The sequence below is a fragment of the Euprymna scolopes genome, chromosome 44 (genome assembly GCF_053919585.1).
Source record: "Euprymna scolopes isolate OS-2025 chromosome 44, ASM5391958v1, whole genome shotgun sequence".
Taxonomy (NCBI): domain Eukaryota; kingdom Metazoa; phylum Mollusca; class Cephalopoda; order Sepiida; family Sepiolidae; genus Euprymna; species Euprymna scolopes.
Genome location: NC_136525.1, coordinates 5,171,353 through 5,189,139, shown reverse-complemented (window position 1 = coordinate 5,189,139; position 17,787 = coordinate 5,171,353).

Genomic DNA, 17,787 nt, shown 5'->3' with positions numbered 1-17,787 from the left:
ATAATAATAATAATAACAAAAACTGTATACGAATGAAATGGTGCAAATGATTTCAACAAGAGAAAAATGCGTTTATCAATTAAAAAAACAAAATGTCGACAATAATGGATGATGATGATGATGATGATGGTGATGGTTATGATGATGATGATTATGATGATTATGATGATTATGATGATGGTGATGATGATGATGATGATGGTGGTGGTGGTGGTGGTGATGATGATGATGATGATGATGATGATGATTATGATGATGATGATGATGATGATGATGATGATGATGATGATGGTGGTGGTGGTGGTGGTGATGATGATGATGATGATGATGATGATGATGATTAACCCTCCAATACACTCATTTTAGTACTGACCAGACTCAGCGTCGCTTAACTTCGGTGACCTAATGTAACCTGACCGTTACTTTTTAATCGTGTCATTACATTTTAAACCTCCCGGACCCACACGTTGTCTGGTACTGTCGCAAATAAACAGAAAAAAAAAAGAAAAGAAAAAAAGAAAAATCCGACTCGGCATTTTTTTTTTAAGTACAAATAAAATGCTTTGATTCGTGGTTCTTCCAAAGCAACGCATTTCATTATATTTTTGTTATAATAGAATGACCTAGCCCCCCACCCCGACTATAAGATTGACATTGTAGATATACTCTTCCGGGATTAGAGAGTTCGGAGACACCGAGCGAGACAGACTCTCGTATTGTAACCCTTTGTAAATAAACCTTCGGATTAACCCTAGGTGAATGCCGTGTGTTATAATTATCTAAAGAAAGATATATCACTTTTAAAAATGTTTTCGCACACATGTGATTTGCAACGCTGTGCCATATAACATGTGCTTTTTAAAAGTATCTGTCCCCACCACATGACGGCTTTAGACGTCCATCTTCCCACAGTGCCCACTTTGCTTTTCTTTTCCTCTCCTTTTTTTCCTGTGACGTCAGCGCGTGCACACTTGCGAATTTGCATACGTGCTTTAACGGTTTCGGCAAATATTTTCGCTAGCCAGTTATCCTACGGCTGCTGCTGATTTTCTCACATACGTCCATACGGTTCATGTTACCAAGAGAGCGCACTGCTTCGTTACACTAATGTAAACCGTTGTGTCAATCATTTTGTTCTAATTGAGGATGGGGCACCCTATCAGATGCCAAAAAAAAATTCACCTGCTTTCTCATGCATTCAAGACGAGAGATCTTTTTAAGATTCTTATATTGACTATCATATACAATGACTATATTTCGACCTAAACAAGCCTTTTTCAATGGTGCATAGATAATATTAGCGTGATTGATGCCCAAGATTCAAAAGGTCAGCTCCCTAAACAGTCGCAGGTGTCGATTACATGAAAAAAAAAAACTGGCCTTTTGGTCAAGATCAAAGTGTAGTATCTGTTCCGGCAGATGCTGCACTTAGGATGATTTGTACCAGTCAATGGAGGGGAAACCCTCTATACTGGGACAATTATTATTTTTGGTAACCAGAGTGCCCCCTTTTTGCCTACTTTTAGGGGAGCTGGTTTTTACCTCACATTAAAAACGGCCTTGTGCCTAATTTGCTCAGTGGGGGAGCAAATAAATACCATCTGTTCCGGCAGATACTGCAAGCAAAGACCAGATGTGGGGGAAACCCCACATACCTGACCTTTAACCAGCTCCCATTTCCCACCTCTCGGGAGCTGGTCCCCTTTTTCCCTTCCCCCTCCCTTCACTCCTCACATTAAAAATTGGCCTTGTGCCTAATTTGCTCGGTGGGGGAGCAAATAAATACCATCTGTTCTTCAGATGCTGCAAGCTATGACTAGCTATGACTAGCTATGACTAGCAAAGACTAGATGTGGGGGCAACCCCACATGTCTGACCATTAACCAGCTCCCATTTCCCACCTCTCGGGAGCTGGTCCCCTTTTTCCCTTCCCCCTCCCTTCACTCCTCACATTAAAAATCGGCCTTGTGCCTAATTTGCTCGGTGGGGGAGCAAATAAATACCATCTGTTCTTCAGATGCGGCACTTCCATTTCTCGTTCTCTTTCAGTGGAGGAGAAATTCTTCACGACTGAGACAATTTTTTATTTTTGTACCTTTTTTCCACGTTAAAAAACGACCCTGGTGTCTAACTCTGTCCCGTGGGGAGGCATTGTAAATAGGTACATGAAATTGTGAATTGAAACGAGTCGTGGAAACGAACAGACAAGACGTACTTAGTAAAGATTCAAGTGAATCGTTTTGAGAATGTCTGTTCGCCAACCAATTTTTCTCGCTCTCTTGTGTCTGTGTGTGTGTGTGTGTCTGTGTGTCTGTCTGTGTGCATTTCCCTACGCAATAACTATACATTTTTAATCTACAGACTCAAAATTTGATATAAAGGGTACTGAGATTTGGGAAAACCTTTGTGATCCGTTTTCGGCCAGAAATTTGGCTGTTAATGGGTCAAAGTTCAACGATTTGACCTTCGAGAACTCTACCAAACTCCTCCGCCAATTTTGTGACTAAACACTTGAAATTTTAGATATAGGTTCCTTGGATATGGATCTAACTTAATAACTTGATTTGAGCCCAAAATGTTAAGGGCTCATAATAGGGGTCAAATTGAAAAAAAATTGACCACTTTTTTTTTCTCAACATACACCTCCACTGAATAGAAACATTAAAAAATCCCCTACGTATATTTATAAATACACCTCTTTATCTAAACAAACATAATATTAAGAATACCCGAACAGTCTAAGGCTGAAACTAAAAATCACAATGCGAAAATCTAAGAATCCAAAAAATAAATATCAAAAATGAATGAAAACACCCCTACCCTTATTTCAGAGGAGCTGCCCCCCTCTTCACACACACACATTAGTAACGACCTTGGATCACAGTTGCCGTCCTAATACTATAAAACAGAACACACATTCTTCAAACCAATACAAGAAAACACACAAACACACACTACCCTATGCACTCAGTTGACCAAGTACCAATGGGCCCCTCACCTCCACTCAAGTAAGAGTAAAAAATAAAAATAAAAAATGAGAAAAAAACAGAGAAAGATAAGTAGAAACACAAGCAGAGAGAGAGAGAGAGAGAGAGAGAGAGAGAGAGAGAGAGAGAGAGAGAGAGAGACAGCAGTCCACCCCAATGATAATAAAAATTGAACATACGATAATAAAAATTCAACATACGAATGAAAAGTAGAATCATTTACACATGTTTCCACCTCTCTGCGAAAATGTTCTTTTACATTTTAAACACATCTTGAATATATTCTAAACATTTTAAATACTTTCTGAAGAGGACGCTTCACAGAACGTCTGAAACGCGTTAAAAACGATTTCAATGATTTAAAAGCATTATTACAATGATCTAAACATAATTTTCAATGAAAAACCAAAACACGGAATAATAAAATAATGTTTTAAAATACACATTGTTGGTGACCACCCCCTTATATATATGTGTAATAGATCTTTAACCTCGTTACATGCCGGTCATGGCAAAGTATATCTCCTTTAAAATTGAAAATTGGTCTTGAAAAATTTTAATTTTTTGATTTTCCTGCTTGATGAGATCAATTATGATCGAAACGGTCTGCACATCGTAGCAAGATATGACCGTATTTACAGAAATAATAATAAAAAATATATAATTTGCTCTCCTTGATTGAGCACTATCAACGACCTTTGTTGAATTTCAATTATTCTTTATTTTTGGATACCTCTCTACCTAGAATATATATATATGCATATATATATATATATATATATATATATATATATATATATATATATATATATATATATATGTACTTATTGATTTGTAAATCGTCACTTGTTTTCGTCTTCTCTCAGCAACACCGACTTATATCTCATACCTCGCATTGTGATAGCCTTCTAAATCTCTAATACATACCTATCCCACACAATGCTTAAAACAAACTACATATCAATTCTCTCTCTTTCTCCCCCTCTCTCTCTCTCTCTCTCTCTCTATATATATATATATATATATATATATAGATAGCTATATATTCTAAATAGGGAATTAGACATTTATACTCAATATATGCAATATATGCTTCAAACAAACTACATATCAATTCTCTCTTTCCCTCTCTCTCTCTCTTCCCCCCTCTCTCTCATTCTCTCTCTCTCACTCTCTCTCTTTCTCTCTCTCTCTCTCTATATATATATATATATATAGAGAGAGAGAGAGAGAGAGAGAATGCGAGAGAGAGGGGAAGAGAGAGAGAGAGAGGGAGAGAGAGAATTGATATGTAGTTTGGTTGAAGCATATATTGCATATATTGAGTATAAATGTCTAATTCCCTATTTAGAATATATAGCTATCTATATATCTATGATAAAAAAATTAGATAGATAGATAAATAGATAGAGAGAGAGAGAGAGAGAGAGAGAGAGAGAGAGAGAGAGAGAGAGAGAGAGTGTATGCGTGTGTGTGTGTGTGTGTGTGTGTGTGTGTGTGTGTGTGTGTGTGTGTGAGATAGGGAATGGAAGGAAAAAAAGACACCACCCGCCATTAGATTGCAAATATGGCTCTGAATTATTTTGGGACCACGCACAACGATATTGGAATATCATATTTGACCGGAGTCAGGTAAATGTGTGATGGTTTGAAAACGGAGACATTCTTGGAACAATGTTCGTTAATAAGGCCCGAGAGAGTTGTCTGTATGTCTGCTGAATATTCCGGTGAAGATCGCAGTGTCACATCTCTTCCTGTAGACTTTTTGGATTGGTCAATAACCCGACTGATTGCATTTCGCCCAGTAAAACCGCTCATTACGAAGCAAATGACCACTGATGCGACTGACCAACTTATAGTGACGTATGTTTAAGCCGAACACCCAAATGTTTGAGCGGGAGAGCAAAGAGGGTGAGGCAGGATAAGGTTCCGAGTGTCCATTTCGTTTGGAAGAGGTAGACGAAGGAGGAAATAATAGGCAACCACGTGAGATTTATTGAACGAAGAGTATAATGGCCGACTCAAATGAGTGACGAAGAGAAAGAAGAAAACAAAAGTAATTGATTCAGTAAATCTATTTCATATAACTCTCCTACGTCTCTCCATTTCATATATATATATATATATATATATATATATATATATATATATATATATATTCATATATATATATATATATATATGTATATATATATATATATGTATATATATATATATATATATATATTTCTCTCCATTTCATATATATATATATATATATATATATATATATATATATATATATATATATATCTCCATTTCATATATATATATTTCTCTCCATTTCATATATATATATATATATATATATATATATATATATATATATATATATATATATATATATATATATATATATATACCAGCATTTCAGCCCGGCGTTGCCCGGGTGTTTGGAGGTGTATGTTGAGCAAACAACAAAAACAAAAAAAAAACGGCCAATTTTTTTAAACTTTGACCCTTTACATTTATTGATTTGGGCTCAAATCCAGCTATTTAGTTAGATCCATGTCCAGGGAACCTATATCTAAAATTCAATGTGTTTGGACCCCAAATTGTCCGAGGAGTTTGGTCGAGTTCTCAAAGGTTAAATCGTTGAACTTTGACCTCTTAACAGCCAAATTTCTGGTCAAAAACCGATCACAAAGATTTTTCCAAATCTCATTACTCTGTATATAAAAATTTCGAGTCTGTAGACTTAAAATCGACAGAATTATTGCGTAGGGAAATGTACAGACACACACACGGACACGTTCATTTTTATAGATATACTAGCATTTCGGCCCGGCGTTGCCCGGGTGTTTGGTGGTGTATGCTGAGCAAACAAAAAAAAAAAAAGATCAATTTTTAAACTTTGACCGCTATCATGGCCCCCTTAAAATTTATTGTTCTGGGCTCAAATCTAGGTATTAAGTTAAATCCATGTCCAAATAACCTACATCTAAAATTTCAAGTGTTTAGACCCAAAATTGGCGGAGGAGTTTGGTAGAGTTCTCAAAGGACAAATCGTTGAATTTTTACCCATTAACAGCCAAATTTCTGGCCGAAAACTGATCACAAAGGTTTTTCCAAATCTCAGTACGCTGTATATCAAATTTCGAGTCTGTAGACTAAAAATTGACAGAGTTATTGCGTAGGGAAATGTATACAGACACACAGACAGACAGATAGACACGCACACAGTAACGTCCACTTTGGTATATATATATATTAATATATATGTGTATCTATAATATAAAGCTGAATGTGTGTGTGTGTGTGTGCGTGTGTATGTGTGTAGTCACGAATAGGCTCCTGTATGGTTAACTATTTTTAAAAAACTGATTACATATAATGATAGAAGATGTATCGAAACACAGGAATGGGTATGTTTGATCTGGTATAATGATAATTCATTAAAATTGTGGAGTCTGCGTACGCGCCTGGTCCACAAAGTATGGAAATAAAAAATTTAAAGATTAAAATAAAAAAACGTTTACAAGTGTTTTTGCTATAGATGTACATAAGAATACTTTGATAAGTATGTTGTAACTTAAATAGGGATGGTATAATTAAATTGTGGGGTCTGCGTTCGCGCCTGGCTCTATAGAATGGAAATAGGCACGCACTTTAATCAAGACTTTTCATATCTATCTGCGTAAGTATACTTTGATAATTATGTTTCAGTTTGAAGAAATATTGTATAATAAAATTATGGGGTGTTCGTTCGCACCTGACCTCCATAGAATGGAAATATGTCACAAAGTTTAACAAGGTTTTTTTAATATCAATCCACAGAATATTGTGATAAGTGTTTCAGTGTGAACATGTATGGTATAATAAATTATGGGGTTTATGTATTTTATTTTTACTTTCATCATATTTTGCTTTGGTTTTGATACCCCCAAATTCGAAGCTATATCTTTACAACCCTTCCTTTTCTTAAGCTATCATAACTTTCATAAATCAAAGTCCATTTTCTGTAGGCTGTTTTTGAACCCAATCAACGGCGGGTACTTTTGCTAATATATATATATATATATATATATATATATATATATATATATATATATATATATATATATATATGTGTGTGTGTGTGTGTGTGTGTGTGTGTGTGTGCCAAGAGTGTGTATTCCATATTCAAATAAAATATGCATCAAGTGCGCTTGAAAGCCAAACCACAACGTAATATTAGGAAAATAAACAAATATTTTACTCGTTCGAAATTTATAACATAAATATATTTCGGAGATATACACCATCCTCAGTATGTTGTTTTCTTTCTTTTTTTCCCGTTTCTTCTTCCTTGTCATATTGTAAAGTTGGAGAAAGAAAAGGGCACTTGATAGGTATTTTATTTTATTCAAATCAAATCAACGTTTCTATATGGAACTCTCACCCTTGACGTTATTCTCGCGTTGCCTACGCACTGTTCCAACATTTCAAAATACAACCGCTGAGATACAACGCGCGGCTCTTTACAAACAGACTTTTCTCCAACTTTACAACATGGCAAGGAAGAAGAAAAAGGGGGAAAGGAAAGAAAAGAACACACTGAGGATTGAGTATAGCTTCGAAATATATATTTTAAAAGTTTCAAATCAGCAAAATATTTGTTTATGTTCCTACTATTACGTTGTGATATATATATATATATATATATATATATATATATATATATATATAAAATTAAAAAGTTTGACTCATGTCCAGGTAGTCTACATATAAAATTTCAAGTGTTTAGACCCCAGTCAAATTTTCGCCCAAAAGCTGATTAAAAAAGCTTGCTGCATGTCTGAATACCATTTATGTAAAATTTCAAATGTTTAGACCCAAAATTGGCTGAGTAGTTTGCTAGAGACTGCAAATGTCAAATCTTTGGAACTTTGACTTCTTGGTAGACCGCATTGGTAAAACAAATTAATTTTGACCCCTTAACATTTAACATTTGTTTTGGGCTCAAATCAAATTCAAAAGTTTGATCCATATCCAAATAACCTACATCTAAAATTTCAAGCGTTTAGCCCCAAAATTTGAGTTCAGTAAAGTTTTCAAAGGTCAAATCGTCGAATTTGACTTCTAAAATGAAAATTACAATTGAATTTACCAAAATGATCCAAGATGGTAAAATTAAAGTAAATTATAAATATTAAAGAATTAATATTTATAAAATTATCTCAGCCAGATGTAAAAGCTCGATAAAACCAAATAGGAAATAGAGCTTATAATATGAGCAAACAGTTAATAAAATATGTTAAAAAACACTTTGAAATGAGTTAAAAACATATTTAATCTGAAAAGGAAACACTAGATAAATGGATAGTCCTTAATCCGCGGAGTTTCGAAGAAATACTCTCCTTCTCATCAGAGGGTAGGAATTAGAAAAATGCGGGATCGGATTTTGCATGCAGAAGTATTTGATGAAACAAGAAGTAAGTCAAAGATCTTACTTGAAAACAAAAAAAGTTAAGCAGAGGGAATGTGGTAAAGAAAAAGGTGATTACACATGAATGGATAGTCTGGTGGAAGATAAAAAATCCAGTGACGGTAAAATTCAAATGTAAAACTTCAAGAAAGTTAAAAGAATTTCCAGTTATACAAGTAAAATCCAAGGAAATCCCGTAATTGGAAGAAGATGGTCCATAATAATCCAAAGGCAGAAATCCATGGAATAATTCACAAAAATGTGTACAAGGAAAAAAATAATATTAATAAAAGAAAAATAAGATGTGCTTTTCACTCTACTTCCGAGACATAACTAAATAATTAAATAATTAAATATGTTTTTAACTCATTTCAAAGTGTTTTTTAACATATTTTCTTAATTGTTTGCTCATATATATATATATATATATATATATATATATATATATATATATATAAGAATAAAAAATACAATACGTTTACCAAGGTAATCAAAATGGTAAACTTAAAATATATTATAAATATTAAAGAGTTAATATTTACAAGTAAAATAAACTCAGCCAGATGTAAAAGCTCAATAATACCGAAAAGGAAATAGAGCTTATAATATGAACAAATGATTAATAAAACATGTTAAAAGACATCTTGAAAAAGAGTTAAAAACATATTTAATTTTAAAAAAGGAAACACAAGATAAGTGGATAGTCCTTAATCCGCGGAGTTTCGATAATGGTTAAAAATGATCCAAAAGGCAGAGTTCCTTGGAAAAAATCGCAAATAGAATGAATTCCAAATCATTAAAAGAAAAGTACTGGAGAGAATATTTAAAAACACGTCTGGCAATTTTTTTGATTCATCCAGCCTTGACGTGTTTTTTAAATATTGATTTGGAATTCATTCTATTTGCGCTTTTTTCCAAAGAACTCTGCCTTTTGGATTATTTTGAACCATTTGGAATTCATCCATTGGATTGAAATTTTAAATTTGACCGTTTTGGATTTTACCATTTTTGGATTTTTACCCTTCACCGGACTATCCATTCATGTGAAATCTTTTTATCATTTTTCTTTTGCCTCCTGTTCCCCTTACCTCACCCTTTTTTTTTTTAACCAAGTAAGATCTGTGACTTACTTGTAGTTTCATTAAATACTTGTATATGCAAAATCCGATCCTGCAGTTTGCTAATTCCTGCCCTCTGATGAGAAGGAGAGCATTTCTTCGAAACTCCGCGGATTAAGGACAATCCACTTATCTTGTGTTTCCTTTTTTAAAATTAAATATGTTTTTAACTCTTTTTCAAGATGTCTTTTAACATGTTTTATTAATCATTTGTTCATATATATATATATATATATATATATATATATATATATATATATATATATATATATATATATATATATATATATATATATACCCGTTTTATCTGTTTAGTTACACAGGTTTCGATTACGGAATCATATCAACGATCCGATAACTTCATAAGACTTTATAAAAAATAATTATTCTATAAATAATTCTAAATAATTATTCTAGAAATCCGATAACTTCATTAGATTTTGCAGAAATATAATATAGGGCAAAAATGTGTTTAAATGTATGTATGTTTGTATGTCTGCCTAAAACTTTCGACAGAGGCGACGGATTTTCAGGAGATCGGTATCGTTTTGAAGCTCGACCCTTTGGACGACAAATATCGAAAACTTGGTTAAAAACATTAATTCTTTCACCCTCAACTGGGCACTTTTCTACACAAAGGGGTAGCCAAAATCGTTCCTTCATGACAATTTAGCACAACGCGCATGCGCAAAAAAACCTTTCTTTCTTGAATTAGGTTAATTATAAAAAAAGGACCTTATGTTCGCTCACACGACGATAGACCAGTCGTTATAGTGACAACGTCATTATCTTAAGGTTACACATTCGAGCCTAGATGCAAAATGCATTTTTTTTTTCAATTTTTAAAGTTTTAATATCGAAACAGAGGTTATTTATGCCATTTTTTGTTTCGTTTACTTATTATTTATTTGGATTTACTCCCCCCCCCACGTCACCATACCCGGTCAACGCCGGTACCTCCGCTAGTATATAATAAATGGTTAGGAATAAACGTTACAACTAGCTATATAAAAAAAAAAAAAAAAAAAAAAAAAAAACTCTCTCTCTATAGATATTAACTGTCGCGTCTCTAAATCAAAATACGCTAACGGAAACAATTTACTGCACGAGCGTCGCCCTTTTACAATTCATCATTCAATAAAATAAAAAGCTATAGCAAACATCTAAATGACTACTTTAAATACAGTTCCTGATTTCAAAAAAAGAAAAACCAAAAGGTAATTATATATCTATATATTTTTAAATCAAATTTATTATGTAAATTCAAAAATATATATATTTTTTCTACTCATTTCTATCTCTAACCTATACCAATTTCCTTATTAATTTTCTTATAAATTTTATATCCAAACCTTTTACTTCAATTTTTCAGATTCATCTGCCTTACTTTTAATGCTAGGTTTATTTTTGGTGTCTTTTCAATTCAATAAAAATCCTCCTAAATTTGCTGATGAGGAGACCGTGCTTACCAAAAAAACTATGTATAATTATTCTACGTGACTTCATGTATACCACAAATAAAAAGCACGGATTTCCGAAACGATCGTACAGATAATTGACTTTGTTGTTGTTCCTTCTTATGAAACTGATTTTTAATTTAATTAAATTTTGATTTTTAAATTTTAAAAATTTTAAAACTTTTAAATTATAAATCACATTACTTAATATTGAATTAGCTCTAGGACATTTAACTATCGAGCTTATTATATATCTAAATTACAACGAGCATTTCCTGTATTTTAATTAAACTAGTAATTTCACTATTACATTAAAATACACTTAGCTCTTTAGACTATTATTCTAATCTCCTTTAAATTATATATATATATATATATATATATATATATTTATATATATATATATTTATATATATATATATTTATATATTTATATATATTTATATATATATATATTCATATATATATATTTATATATATATTTATATATATATATTTATATATATATTTATATATATATTTATATATATATATTTATATATATATATATATTTATATATATAATTATATATATATATTTATATATATATTTATATATATATTTATATATATATATATATTTATATATTTATATATATATATATTTATATATATATATATTTATATATTTATATATATTTATATATATATATATTTATATATATATTTATATATGTATATATTTATATATATATTTATATATATATTTATATATATATATATCATTAGATCAATAAAGAAAGAGCAAAAAAGATAAACCTCTTAGACCTTGACATTTCGAAGTTACACGCTTCTCATCAGAAGAGCCCCCAAAAGGCCAAAAATATAAAACATTATAAACTATAGATAAAATCTGTCTTTAGAACATTTAGATTGGAAGGAAGTATATATTCAGATATATTAAAGTGGGTAAAAAGTGCCAGAAAGAAAACTTTGAAATATAAAAATTAAAATGTGAAAATACAGCTAAGTATACGTTAATCGATTCCTCCGTTTAGTCTCAAGAGACGAGGAATTCTCCCTGTAAGGGTAGCTTTAGGTGTAATTGTGAGACAAAGGTTGCGCAATCTCTAACCACACCTCTCCTGAATCGGAAGTGCTTGAGTTCAGTAGCAAGAAAAATTTTAGCACGACTGAAAACAATGCTAAGATAAGCAGAGAACACATACAGCATCTGGAATTCCCAAATGGTCATCCATGTTGGAACTGGTTTATTTTTCAAACTTCGTGTCACTTTCATTTGCACTTAGTTCGACTCTATCAACAATAACGCTAGCTAATACAATCACTATCCGACATAGGTTCATCCATTATATAACATTGGTTTTTATGTTAATTCGGGCCTGTTACGTACTCACCTTTACTGGGAGGTGAATAAACAACATTCTCTATCATATTGATATTATTTGAATCTTTTTTCAGGGGTGGCGGTTACCAACGTGCCATGAGTTATTAAGGCGAAAAGGCTACTGGAGGATAAAGGTTATTGTTTTTTTCAAGTAGACAGCGAAACATCGAGCGACTTTGTAATGATGGTTGTAACTGGCAAGAAACTGATTATTTAAGATGTCACGACAAGAATTAGTTTCTATTTGGCTTGAAAACGGAAATGATGTAGTCAGCCCGGAAGAAGGATCAACGTTGCGGTACTCCGGTGATTTGACGGAAATAATATAAGGCTCACTAAGAAATGACATTAGGGTCATGAAAAAATAACATACGTTCGTTAAGAAATAACATTAGCGCCATTAAGGAATAATATTAGGGTCACTAAGAAATAACATGAGGGTCACTAAGAAATAATATTAGGGTTATTAAGAAATAACATTAGGGTCACTAAGAAATAAAATTAGGGTCACTAAGAAATAACATTAGGGTCACTATTAAATAATATTAGGGTCACTAAAATAACATTAGGGTTATTAAGAAATAATATAAGGGTTATTAAGAAATAGCATTAGGGTCACTAAGAAATAACAGAGTTATTAACAAATAATATTACGGTTATTAAGAAGTAATATAAGGATCACAAAACAATTACGTTAGGGTTATTAAGAAACAATATTAGGGCCACTAAGAAAAAAACATTAGGGTCACTAAGAAATAATATTAGGGTTATTAAAAAATAATATAAGTGTCACTAAGAAATAACATTAGGGTCACTAAGAAATAATATTAGGGTCACTAAGAAATAATATTAGGGTCACTAAGAAATAACATTAGGGTCACTAAGAAATAATATTAGGGTCACTAAGAAATAACATTAGGGTCACTAAGAAATAATATTAGGGTTATTAAAAAATAATATAAGTGTCACTAAGAAATAACATTAGGGTCACTAAGAAATAACATTAGGGTCACTAAGAAATAATATTAGGGTCACTAAGAAATAACATTAGGGTCACTAAGAAATAATATTAGGGTCACTAAGAAATAACATTAGGGTCACTAAGAAATAATATTAGGGTCACTAAGAAATAAAATTAGGGTCACTAAGAAATAATATTAGGGTTATTAAAAATAATATTAGGGTCACTAAGAAATAACATTAGGGTCACTAAGAAATAATATTAGGGTCACTAAGAAATAATATTAGGGTCACTAAGAAATAATATTAGGGTCACTAAGAAATAACATTAGGGTCACTAAAAAATAATATTAGGGTCACTAAGAAATAATATTAGGGTCACTAAGAAACAATATTAGGGTCACTAAGAAATACCATTAGGGTCACTAAGAAATAACATTAGGGTCACTAAGAAATAACATTAGGGTCACTAAGAAATAATATTAGGGTCACTAAGAAATACCATTAGGGTCACTAAGAAATAACATTAGGGTCACTAAGAAATACCATTAGGGTCACTAAGAAATAACATTAGGGTCACTAAGAAATAATATTAGGGTCACTAAGAAATAACATTAGGGTCACTAAGAAATACCATTAGGGTCACTAAGAAATACCATTAGGGTCACTAAGAAATAACATTAGGGTCACTAAGAAATAATATTAGGGTCACTAAGAAATAACATTAGGGTCACTAAGAAATAACATTAGGGTCACTAAGAAATACCATTAGGGTCACTAAGAAATAATATTAGGGTAACTAAGAAATAACATTAGGGTCACTAAGAAATAATATTAGGGTCACTAAGAAATAACATTAGGGTCACTAAGAAATAATATTAGGGTCACTAAGAAATAACATTAGGGTCACTAAGAAATAATATTAGGGTCACTAAGAAATAATATTAGGGTCACAAAGAAATAACATTAGGGTCACTAAGAAATAACATTAGGGTCACTAAGAAATAACATTAGGGTCACTAAGAAATAACATAAGGGTCACTAAGAAATAACATTAGGGTCACTAAGAAATAACATTAGGGTCACTAAGAAATACCATTAGGGTCACTAAGAAATACCATTAGGGTCACTAAGAAATAATATTAGGGTCACTAAGAAATAACATTAGGGTCACTAAGAAATAACATTAGGGTCACTAAGAAATAACATTAGGGTCACTAAGAAATACCATTAGGGTCACTAAGAAATACCATTAGGGTCACTAAGAAATAACATTAGGGTTATTAAGAAATAACATTAGGGTCACTAAGAAATAATATTAGGGTCACTAAGAAATAATATTAGGGTCACTAAGAAATAACATTAGGGTTATTAAGAAATAACATTAGGGTCACTAAGAAATAACATTAGGGTCACTAAGAAATAATATTAGGGTAACTAAGAAATAACATTAGGGTCACTAAGAAATAACATTAGGGTCACTAAGAAATAATATTAGGGTCACTAAGAAATACCATTAGGGTCACTAAGAAATAATATTAGGGTCACTAAGAAATAATATTAGGGTCACTAAGAAATAACATTAGGGTCACTAAGAAATAACATAGGGGCACTAAGAAATACCATTAGGGTCACTAAGAAATACCATTAGGGTCACTAAGAAATAATATTAGGGTCACTAAGAAATACCATTAGGGTCACTAAGAAATAACATTAGGGTCACTAAGAAATAATATTAGGGTCACTAAGAAATACCATAAGGGTCACTAAGAAATAATATTAGGGTCACTAAGAAATAATATTAGGGTCACTAAGAAATAACATTAGGGTCACTAAGAAATAATATTAGGGTCACTAAGAAATATTATTAGGGGCACTAAGAAATAACATTAGGGTCACTAAGAAATAATATTAGGGTCACTAAGAAATAATATTAGGGTCACTTAGAAATAACATTAGGGTCACTAAGAAATAACATTAGGGTCACTAAGAAATACCATTAGGGTAACTAAGAAATAACATAAGGGTCACTAAGAAATAACATTAGGGTCACTAAGAAATACCATTAGGGTCACTAAGAAATAATATTAGGGTCACTAAAAAATAATATTAGGGTCACTAAGAAATAACATTAGGGTCACTAAGAAATAATATTAGGGTCACTAAGAAATAATATTAGGGTCACTAAGAAATAACATTAGGGTCACTAAGAAATAATATTAGGGTCACTAAGAAATACCATTAGGGTCACTAAGAAATAACATTAGGGTCACTAAGAAATACCATTAGGGTCACTAAGAAATAACATTAGGGTAACTAAGAAATAACATTAGGGTCACTAAGAAATACCATTAGGGTCACTAAGAAATAACATTAGGGTCACTAAGAAATAATATTAGGGTCACTAAGAAATAATATTAGGGTCACTAAGAAATAACATTAGGGTCACTAAGAAATAACATTAGGGTCACTAAGAAATAACATTAGGGTCACTAAGAAATACCATTAGGGTCACTAAAATAACATTAGGGTTATTAAGAAATAACATTATGGTCACTAAGAAATAATATTAGGGTTATTAAAAAATAATATAAGTGTCACTAAGAAATTACATTAGGGTCACTAAGAAATAACATTAGGGTCACTAAGAAATAACATTAGGGTCACTAAGAAATAACATTAGGGTCACTAAGAAATAATATTAGGGTCACTAAGAAATAACATTAGGGTCACTAAGAAATAATATTAGGGTCACTAAGAAATAAAATTAGGGTCACTAAGAAATAATATTAGGGTTATTAAAAATAATATTAGGGTCACTAAGAAATAATATTAGGGTCACTAAGAAATAATATTAGGGTCACTAAGAAATAATATTAGGGTCACTAAGAAATAACATAAGGGTCACTAAAAAATAATATTAGGGTCACTAAGAAATAATATTAGGGTCACTAAGAAATAATATTAGGGTCACTAAGAAATACAATTAGGGTCACTAAGAAATAACATTAAGGTCACTAAGAAATAACATTAGGGTCACTAAGAAATAATATTAGGGTCACTAAGAAATACCATTAGGGTCACTAAGAAATAACATTAGGGTCACTAAGAAATACCATTAGGGTCACTAAGAAATAACATTAGGGTCACTAAGAAATAATATTAGGGTCACTAAGAAATAACATTAGGGTCACTAAGAAATACCATTAGGGTCACTAAGAAATAACATTAGGGTCACTAAGAAATAACATTAGGGTCACTAAGAAATACCATTAGGGTCACTAAGAAATAATATTAGGGTCACTAAGAAATAACATTAGGGTCACTAAGAAATAACATTAGGGTCACTAAGAAATACCATTAGGGTCACTAAGAAATAATATTAGGGTCACTAAGAAATAACATTAAGGTAACTAAGAAATAATATTAGGGTCACTAAGAAATAACATTAGGGTCACTAAGAAATAATATTAGGGTCACTAAGAAATAATATTAGGGTCACTAAGAAATAATATTAGGGTCACTAAGAAATAACATTAGGGTCACTAAGAAATAACATAAGGGTCACTAAGAAATAACATTAGGGTCACTAAGAAATAACATTAGGGTCACTAAGAAATAACATTAGGGTCACTAAGAAATACCATTAGGGTCACTACGAAATAACATTAGGGTCACTAAGAAATAACATTAGGGTCACTAAGAAATAACATTAGGGTCACTAAGAAATAACATAAGGGTCACTAAGAAATAACATTAGGGTCACTAAGAAATAACATTAGGGTCACTAAGAAATACCATTAGGGTCACTAAGAAATAACATTAGGGTCACTAAGAAATAACATTAGGGTCACTAAGAAATACCATTAGGGTCACTAAGAAATACCATTAGGGTCACTAAGAAATAATATTAGGGTCACTAAGAAATAACATTAGGGTCACTAAGAAATACCATTAGGGTCACTAAGAAATACCATTAGGGTCACTAAGAAATAATATTAGGGTCACTAAGAAATAACATTAGGGTCACTAAGAAATAACATTAGGGTCACTAAGAAATAACATTAGGGTTATTAAGAAATAACATTAGGGTCACTAAGAAATAATATTAGGGTCACTAAGAAATAATATTAGGGTCACTAAGAAATAACATTAGGGTTATTAAGAAATAACATTAGGGTCACTAAGAAAAAACATTAGGGTCACTAAGAAATAATATTAGGGTAACTAAGAAATAACATTAGGGTCACTAAGAAATAACATTAGGGTCACTAAGAAATAATATTAGGGTCACTAAGAAATACCATTAAGGTCACTAAGAAATAATATTAGGGTCACTAAGAAATAATATTAGGGTCACTAAGAAATAACATTAGGGTCACTAAGAAATACCATTAGGGTCACTAAGAAATACCATTAGGGTCACTAAGAA